Consider the following 10092-nt stretch of genomic DNA (forward strand, 5'->3'; position numbering starts at 1 on the left):
ACTTGGGTTTCAAGTTTTCTCACCTGAGTCCCTAAGGTCTCGATTTTGGTGTTCAGATTGTTGTAAGCGAAGTCTATTTTACCGTTGAAATCCACGGTGATTTGTTGTTGTCCCACCAGTACTCGATCAAGCATTTCTTCGATCTTGCTTTCTTGAGTCTGGGGTGGTGGATTTTGGTAGTAAGAGTCCGAGTCCAACAGATTCCGAGTAGTGAAGTTTCCTTCACTCGCCGTATCAAGAGCCATTTGATATTGGAAGGCGAGACCTCAGAAAAAAGTGCTTAGCAGCTGCACTTCGTTAAATTCGTGGTGTGGACAGTCTCGCTGGAAGAACCTAAATCTAATCCACGCATCTTTGAAGGACTCTCCAGCCTTCCGCGAGAATGTGGAAATTTTGTTCCGAAGTTCTTCAGCGCGCGCCTCATCGAAGAAGTTTCGTAAGAAAGCATTCTTGATGTCGGCCCAGGATGTTAAAGATCCTGTGGGTTGCTGCCTAAGCCAGTGCATCGCTTCTCCATTCAGTGTGTATCTGAAGAGCTTGCACAGCAGGTAATATTCTGGGACTCCTTCCATCCGAATAGCAGCGATTAGATCCTCGAACCGTTCCAGATGGTCCATAGGATGCTCGTGCGGTAATCCAGAGTAGGGTATATGCGACACGAGAGTGTAGTATTGAGGCTTCAGCTCGAAATTCTTCTTCTGGATCTCCGGAAGTCAAATCGCTGATCTGTTGGAATAGTACTCATCTGGGCGATTGTAGTCGGCCAGTGGTTTCGATCGAGCGTCCTCGTCTACAGGTTGAGCAGCTCCTGTAGCATCAGTATCAGGGATTACAGTCCCCTGAGCATCTATTTTCTGACCTGTTGCATTACGCAGATGACCGGCCTGGTCATACAGGTTTCCGTTCTCGTCCTGTGTTAGAATAATAATGGTTACCATTTTTGACGACACGGTTTTGATCGACGTACGCGGTGTAGTATCGATCGTTGTCGAACGATTGGGATCGATCGACGATGATGGTCTGGTGTCGGTCGACGGTTGGTTGTGCGTATCGATCGACGATGAAGTTGTTGCGTCGAGCGATGTGGAACGTTGACCTCTACGGATGGTGCGTTCCAAATGAGCAGAATCGTCTGAGAACAGCAAGTCTTTCTCCTTGTTGCTTCTGGTACCGCTGGGCATGCACCTGAAAAGACAAGAAAAAGATTATTAGAAAGGGGGTAGAGAAAAGAATAAGAATCAATAAAACTAAATCTAATGGCGATCAAAGCTCCCCGGCAACGGTGCCAAATTTGATACCACTCAAATTACGCTAATGAGTGTTACTCTCATCAAAAGTGGTTCAGATGTAGTACTTAGGGATCGAATCCACAAGGAGCTAGGGAACAATTAAATCTAGTGTTTATTAATTCTAAAGGTTGCAAATGTTTAAATGAAATAGCAATAGTAACAAGCGAGTAAATAATAAATGTAACTTGGTTGGAAATGATATTAGATGCAATGCCACTATTCAGGTGTTGGAGATTATAATACTTATAGATGCCTAACTGTTGCATGCATGATATATTAGAGCTCAATTGCTTAACTCAGTGATCAGCTGTCGCATGTCTCACTGGTTAACAGACTAGATCTCGTGTCTCAACGGTTAGTATGTCGACAACGAGAGAGTGTCGATCGATGGTCTATTAAGACGTCGACCGATACTGTAACACCCCCGGACCGTACCAGGCCGGACTAACCCGGTACGTCCCGGGAGCGCCACAAGTATAGCTCACCGTACCGGTTCGACCAAGAATCAAGAACAAGTCAAAACTCTCGACCAATCCGTTCCAGTTTGCTATGACCTCGATGTCATGGCCTAAGGCTTCACAACCCGTACCACAATCATCGAGTTGTGTCGACCCGGACAAGGTCTAGTATCATTTAACACACAACTACGAATATAAACATACATTTTATTAATAACAGGTAGAAAGCGTTTTACAAAACATTACAATACAAAATATCAGAGTTTGAGCTCACGGCCTAGTGCCAAAATGAAAAAAAGTAATTTATACATTCCAAAAGATAGTCCACTTATGCTTATGCCACTTCCAATCTACACCGGCCGCTTCCCGTTCCGCTGTGCCCTAAGCTTCCTACCTACGGTTTGCCTGCATAGTAGAAGAGGGGATGAGTAATCGGAATTACTCAGTGAGTTCCCAAAAATAAACAACAACGACCCCCTTCAGCCCATGCCCCAAACACAATCAACAATTGGTTAGTAATCAACACAGCAGAAGCAACAAACAAACAAGCAAGCAAGCAAGCAAACAAGCAATTACTAAACAAACAAATGGTCTCACCACCGAGGCCTAACTACACAAAAAGAAAGCTAGACTTGATCCTAGACTCGATCTACACAAACAAACAAAACAAATTCGGATGACACACATCCTGGGATCCCAACACATCGGAGCCCTAACACATCTCCATACTGAACACTCCCGATCACAAACACAACAGTCACATGGTCGGAAAACATCATCTCCGGAAATTAGGCTTCTCCCAATCTAACCCGGGCCGCATCTTCATGCAGCGCTTGTCCATGGGCGCAACCCACTTCACGTGACAAGCCATGGAGAGTAGGTCACTCCACCACTAGAGAATTGGGTATCGCCCAATCTAACTCCATGGTCTCGAACACCTTCGGAGAATTAGGCTTTCCCTAATCTAACCCAAGATGGCCCATGCTTTAGTCTAGATGCCACACAAACAAGAAAAAAGCGTGAGGGACCTCCACCTCTAACCTCCACGCACATCTAGACTCAAAGCATAACAATCACTCGCCCTAGTCTAGACAAACACACACACAAACACTACTTAGCATGAGGGAGCTCAACCTCAAACCTCGATGCACCTAAGTCTAGACTAAAACTAATAACTAAGCGAGTGACAACTAAACAAACAAACAATCAATCACACAACATGTATGCAAGCAGCACACACTTTCCCTGGGGCCCTGCAGAAAATCGATTAACTATGCCCCGAGTCTCCGTTTAAGACTCGTTGGTCAAGCTCGAACCTGCATACAAAACACACACACAAGAATCACACAGGAAACCCACCTTGGCTACTGGCTACAAAGACTATCCAGCACCCCTAGCTATCTCCCCAAAAACGCTAACTAAAAACTACCCGAAAACACTCTTTTTTCTCGGTTTCTCTCTCTAACTCACCACTCTCTCTCTAAGGTAAGCTCTCACGGTTGTGAATGAGAAAAATGAAAGGGAGGGGTCTGGTATTTATAGAAATGGAAGAATGAGGCTGGGCTGGACAAATGGCACACATGCATGAGGAAAAATGGACACATGTCCCACTACGAAACTTCCGCGGCAAGTAACCTTGCTTCCGGAAGGTTTTTACCTTTCTCCCCAAGTTTTCCCGTTGCTTGGTCGCCAAGTCTCGTCTTCTAGAAGCTTCGTAACTTGTTCGCCAAGTCTTCTTCCAGCCAATGAGAGTTTGCCACGCGTATCGCTCCGTCACTCCTCCGAATCCAATCGGTGGTCGCCATGTCATCTCGTCTTCACTTTCTTCGCCATGTCAACAACTTCTAAACCTCTTCTTCAAATGAGAAAACTCATTCCTTGATTTACTTAGACAATGCTTCTCCTTCTTTGGTTTCAAAACGTCGATCTCCTCTTGCTCGGTTTTTATCGATTTTCTCGTACCGGCAGAAAACTGTCTTTCAACCATGACCGTTCCTCGTTTCGACCACGACTAGGGTAAAGGTCTTTGACTTTTCTACTTATGAGCAGGGTCATTACAGATACACCTTTGCCAACGTCGATCGATAGTCAGTCGAGGACATCGATCGACGGGTTCCAGCCAGGCCTATGCGCGAGTATGATATGCCCTACTAAGATAGTAAATTGGCGGTTAGCCCTCTCTAGCAGTCCTAGTATGATAGATAGATGTCAGGATGGGATAACAAGGGTGCTTGAGTATGCAATCCTATGATCAAGTTCTAGTTAGCAAGGCTAAAACAAGCAATGAATACAAATCTATCATGAATATCACAACAAGGCAGATCTATAGTTTGGGGCTAATCCCACAAACCTATCTGAACCCTGGATCTAATAACTGCACTACTCAGACATAGCAAAGCAATTCATAACAATAAAGAAATAGAAACTCATAGTATAGATGAAAAGAAATGAAAACAAGGAGTTTCAATCACAAGTGATCTTCTCTCCAAAACTCTCTTCTCTCCCTCTCCAAATGAAACTTGTAACAAAACTAGGTCTAAAAAGCTCTTCTGCCGTCAAAACACTTAGGCAGTATATAATCTACTAGGTTAAAAACTCGTCAGGGCATTTTGGTAATTTGGCTTGGCCTTGGGTTTTAAGTCTGCTGAATCCAAATGTCGCGTGTCTGATGTCTCAACATCGATCGATGGTACTTGTGTACATCGATCGATATTAATCTTCATCTGTCGAGGCATCTCCTGGTATCGATCGATAGCACTGATGCGCATCGATCAATTAATCTTCCTCTCGTCGACCTCTACGTGGTCATCTCGGGTGAAATGTCCTTTAAGCTCCAAAATGCTCCAAAGTCATAGCTTTACTCCGAAATGCACCTGAACCTGAAAACATACCTAGAAGAGTAGAAAACATAGATATATATATATATATATATAGTAAAACACCTATATACCATGGATGAAAACGGGTCAAATCCAAGGTATATGAGGCGCCTCCGAAGTCTGTCACCCTCCACTGAGGTAACTCAAGCATATATGACCTGGCATAGTCCACGTAGTTTCAGAAACATCTCTGATGGAGCCACTGTGTGCTCGTGAGATGGTCCGCGTCCATGAAGAGTCTATTCCTGATGACGGTGACTCCATCTATCCTGATCACAAGGTGTCTGAAGATAGGAGTAAGCAACTCACCACTGTGTCCCTCTTTGTACACGTGCCCTTCATCTGCTTCATCTTCAGCTTGGCCAAATACTCCGCAAACACAGCTCCCAAGTTGACGGAACGGTCCACCATCGCGTCCAGCAGATTGCCATCTCACTGACCTGAACAAAAGTGTGAACTCATGTACTCGCACTTTTTTTGGTTCCATCTTGCACAACAGTGTGTTCTCAAGGACCTTGATGAAGTAGTGCAGAGTAGGATGGCGAATCTCAGTCTGAGTCACCGTCCCTGAGTCAAATTGTCTGGAAGCAATGAGTCCCCAGAAAGCTAACTGTCCCGGAAATGTTGGAACCATGCAGTAGATGTTGTCGCCATACTCGAAACCGTAGATGTCGCAGAGAGTCGACAGAGGAATCCTTTGTCTGATACCTCGGATGAAGAATGTCAAAACGCCCTTGCTTGCCGCTTAACCCTCTTGTTGGTGTAGCAGACCTGCACTGTTGCCATGAACTACTTCACCAAGTTGGGATAGAGGTTTGTATGTGTTCGTGGCCATATGGCCGAGATCCAACTCTGTGATCATCTCCCTCAAGTGGCTCTCGAGTCCTAGCAGCCTCACGAAGTCCCAATCAATTAAACGCGTCGGCTAGATAACCACATCCTCCCAAGCGTTGTAGAAGAGGCTGTCGTAGTCATCCCAAGCTTCCCGTCCCTGGCGATGGGTGCAATTTTTGCTTCTAACACCGGTGCGAGGAACAGCGTAGTTCTGGAAGGTCTCAATGCAATCCTGCTCCCTTTTTGGCCAACGATCGCGAGCGAGGATCGTTTCTGGCTGTGCGCTGGATGTTCCTGCATTGTTATGGCATCTCTTTTTCCTGCGTTCGGCCATCTGCATCCAAAGAAAACAAATGAATTCAAGAAGTTAGAGATAACCATAAAACAGTGGTCGATGTCGATCGATGAATGATATCAACATTGATTGTCGGTGCGAATAATCGATCGATGTATCGTTATAAACATCGATCAATGTTTATCCGCAAAACCTGCAAAAACTCAATCGATCGCGATTTCAATAATTTAAGTCATGGATATCCAAACTAACTCCCGAAAATCAATCCACTATTGTTCTATCAACCTAATTTGTTGTAAAACGCACACAATCATCAATCCTAGCTCAATTACTATATCAACCCTAGAGTATGCAAAAGATATAAAATTTAGAGCTCATACCTTGAAAATCAATCCCCTATTGTTCTATCAAACCCTTGTTTTAGTGAGCTAAACAGATAGATGAGTGAAAATTAAGTAGATTGGGTGGAGGAATCACTGAAATCAGTTGAGAGAAAGGAGAGAAATCGTGGGGCGATTGTTTCGAAGGGTTTTCGGGTTTCTGAAAGTGTCGAGTTATATAGGCCTGTGACTCGACACCGATCGTCAATCGATGCGGTCAGTCCATCGTCGATCAACGTTCCAAAAAATTTCTTTGATATTGTTTATATGTTTTATTATTATTGTTATATAGATATGTATATTTTATTAAATAAATTCATTGAAATCTAATACTAAAATATTTAAAATTAGTGATTATCAAATCGTAGAGTTCGACTGTCCGGTATGAGTGCTTTGGCCAAATAGTGTTTAACTCTTTGTCCATTTTCCTTGAATTAATTTCCCTCATTACTTCTTAGAGTAATAGCCCGTAAGGTCTAACTTCCTTAACTGTGAAGGGGCCGGACCAGCGAGAACGGAGTTTTCCAAGAAATAATGTAAGTCGGGAGTTATACAGGAGTACTTGGTCATTTGGCTCGAAGTGTTTTGAGATGATCTTCTTATCATGATAGGCTTTCGTCCTTTCCTTATACAGTTTTCAATTTTCATAAGCAAGGTGGCTAGTGTCGTCTAACTCATTTAGCTGAATTTGTCTCTTTTATGCAGCTAGTTTATTGTCGAAGTTGGACAGTTTTACTGTCCAAGCTACTTTGTGTTCTAACTCGAACGGCAGGTGACAAGCTCTTCCGTATAGTAAATGGAATGCTGTGGTACCTAATGGTGTTTTAAATGCAGTTCTATAGGCCCAAAGCGCGTTATCTAACTTTTTAAACCATTCTTTCCTAGTGGTTCCTACAGTCTTTTCTAAGATTTCTTTGATTTGGCGATTGGAAACTTCCACTTGTCCACTTGTTTGTGGGTGGTAAGGTTTGGCTACCCGATGGTGAACTCCGTGGTTTCTAAGCAATCTGTCGAAAGATCTGTTTATAAAATGGGTGCCACCATCGCATATCACTACTCGAGGGACTCCAAATCTCGGAAAAATAATGCTCTTGAAAAGTTGATGACAACTGCTGCATCATTTCTCGGGGTTGTTATGGCTTCAACTCATTTAGACACGTAGTCTACAGCAACTAGTATGTATTTGTTACCATACGAAGAGGGAAAGGGGCCCATGAAATCAATCCCCCCAGCAGTCAAAGATTTCGACCTCTGATATACCATGGATTTTACCCACTTTTAGCCCTGGTATATAGGTGTTTTTAAATACATTATAGTTGTTTTGGAGTATTTTTAGTATGTTTTTAGGTTTAGCTACGTTTTGGAGGAAAGTGGTGATTTTGAGATCTTTTGGAGCCTTTTGATTTCATAACTGCACAAACGTGTCAGATGTCTAGCTATGGATAAAGATCCTCCCATGGTGCGATTGAGAAGATCTCTTGACACAAGATAGAGCTTTGAGTTAGCTTTCCAGTTCCACAGGTTTGAGGTCAATCAGCATCCTGTAGCAGAATTTATGCCCGTATTATTGAAGAATAGTCAGTCTGACTCGTGAGAGGAAGCTGTCTAGGAGATGAAGCAACGTCGATCGACGGTGCGCCCTTGGTGTCGATCGACGGTGAGTCGAGAACATGGGCCGAGTATGTTTCAAGGCCGACTTAAGCCCATAAACAACCACATATTACCAGAATACCCATGGACGACCTAAAACCCTATTTATGTGTATTCCAAGCCATTGTTGACGGCTACACTTTCTTTACTTCATTGTTCTTAGTTTATGTTAGGAGAGAAGGGAGGAACTCATTCAGAGTCCTCCTGGAACTCCTTTGGTTTTCATGTTGCTTTCTATTTTATATCTGTTCTGTTTATGATTTCTATGACAAACTTCATGCTTAAATAGATCCACCTATTAGGTTTAGGGTTCAGATAGTCATGAGGGATTAACCCAAAATATAGAATTGCCAAGTGTCAGGATATGAATCAATTAAATTGTTCTTAATGCATGTGTTCTAGAATAGCTAACTAGGACCTTCCCTATAGATAGTAGGGCGCAAGCGGAAGTTTGGTTCTCTATCTTATTAGTTTAACTTGTGCTAGATTGCTAGAAATAAGCGAAAGCTGATTTAGGAATCATAGTGAACCATTCAAACCCGCTCGCTTAAGCATGGTAGAAGGAAATTTCGATCGACAACTCAGTAGTTGTATCAATCGACGATCTAAAAGGTGTAGTGATCGACAGCTCGTTGATAGCATCGATCGACACTTTCTCAGCTGAGGTCTTAGATCTAGACAATAGATGATCTATGCAAATGGAAGTTGATAGATTATTCCTTAGTTTGAGTTCTAGAATATGCAACCTTAGCCTCTATACTACTATAATCCTGACTTCCTGAATAGAAACCTTAAGTCTAGCAAACCATCCTTCTATCAAACAACTCATCAATTTACTGAACAACTATGTTGTTCACTCTGTTCTTGTTCACTCTGTTCTGCTGTTACTGCTTTATAATCTATTAGTCTAGCTTAATTATATAACTATTTAGATCTAATGTCTGCCTTAGCTCCCTGTGAATTTGATCTCTAAGTGTTACAACTCGACCTCTTATTTGAGAGAGTAAATCACTCTTTAGGGTAATTTTAGTGATATCAACCTCTAGGATAAAATTCAGTTCCATTTCGTGTCTATTCCTGAATTTTCCTCTTCCTTGGCATATTACACACTGTGCAATGTATGCATGAGCGTCGCGAAACATTATTGGCCACCAAAAACTTTTTTTTTTCTCTGTATACCCGTTAAATGAATCCGGCTCTATGTCAGCAGCGAGATAATTTAATATATCGACGTACCAAGGTCTATCTGAGATGTACCTATCTATCGTGTGCACCCCCAATCCAAACTTCTTCCTCTGGGAGAATCTGATTCAGAATCCAGTGGGTTACAAGAAACGTTTATTTGTAAATCAATAGTGACTTTTTTGGGGGATAAGTCGAGTTGTTGGTTCTCCGGGGCGTCGATCGACAAACCATCTTTGTTGTCGATCAGTGGTTCCTCAGATTTGAGACATATTTGACCAATGAATGTTGAGTCCACAATATAGACATTTTCCGTTGGTACGAAATCGTCTATAGAAACTCTTATCCAGGAAAGATGATCCATGACTCCGTTTTCTCCTCCTCTTTTATCTTTTATTTCAATGTCAAATTATTTGAGTAGTTATATCCACCGCAAAATTCTTGGCTTTGTGTCTTTCTTTTGCATAAAATATTTTAATGCAGCGTGGTCGGTGTGAACAACTACTTTTAAACCGACCAAGTATTGACGCAATTTTTTCAAATGCAAAAACAACATAAAGTAATTCCTTTTCCGTCGTTGCATAGTTCTGTTGGGCATCATCGAGAGTTCGACTAGTATAATAGACTGCATGTAGCTATTTGTTCCTCCTTTGCCCTAGAACTGCGTCGACAGCATCGCACATAATTTCGAAAGGAAGACTCCAATCTGGAGCTTGTACAATGGGTGATGTTATTAAGGCTGATTTGATTTCCTCAAAAGATTTTAAGCATTCTGGTGTGAAATCGAACTTAAAATTTTTGCACATGAGAGCTGTGATGGGTCTAGTAATTTTACTAAAGTCTTTAATAAATCTCCTGCAGAATCCAGCATGTCCGAGGAAACTTCTTACGTCCTTTACAGTCATAGGTGCGGTAAACCAGTCATGACATCGATTGCAGCACTATCTACTTCTATGCCGGCTGCAGATACTTTGTGTCCAAGAAAAATCCCATTGTTGACCAAGAAATGGCATTTTCCTAATTTAGGACGAGATTCTTTTCTTCGCATCTGGCTTATACTTTTCATAGATTGTTGAGTCAATTTTTAAAATTAGATCCATGGACTGAAAAATCGTCCATAAAGAC

The 10092-nt window shown here is 42.3% G+C and overlaps 1 non-coding gene across 1 annotated transcript; it reads left to right on the forward strand.

Moving 5' to 3' along the window:
• Nucleotides 1-300: 300 nt before the first annotated feature.
• On the forward strand, nt 301-406 carry LOC117128682. Its single transcript, XR_004452076.1, has one exon. It is a non-coding gene; the product is annotated as a small nucleolar RNA R71 (small nucleolar RNA).
• The last annotated feature ends 9686 nt before the right edge of the window (nt 407-10092 follow it).

The sequence above is a fragment of the Brassica rapa genome, chromosome A09, assembly GCF_000309985.2.
Source record: "Brassica rapa cultivar Chiifu-401-42 chromosome A09, CAAS_Brap_v3.01, whole genome shotgun sequence".
NCBI lineage: Eukaryota > Viridiplantae > Streptophyta > Magnoliopsida > Brassicales > Brassicaceae > Brassica > Brassica rapa.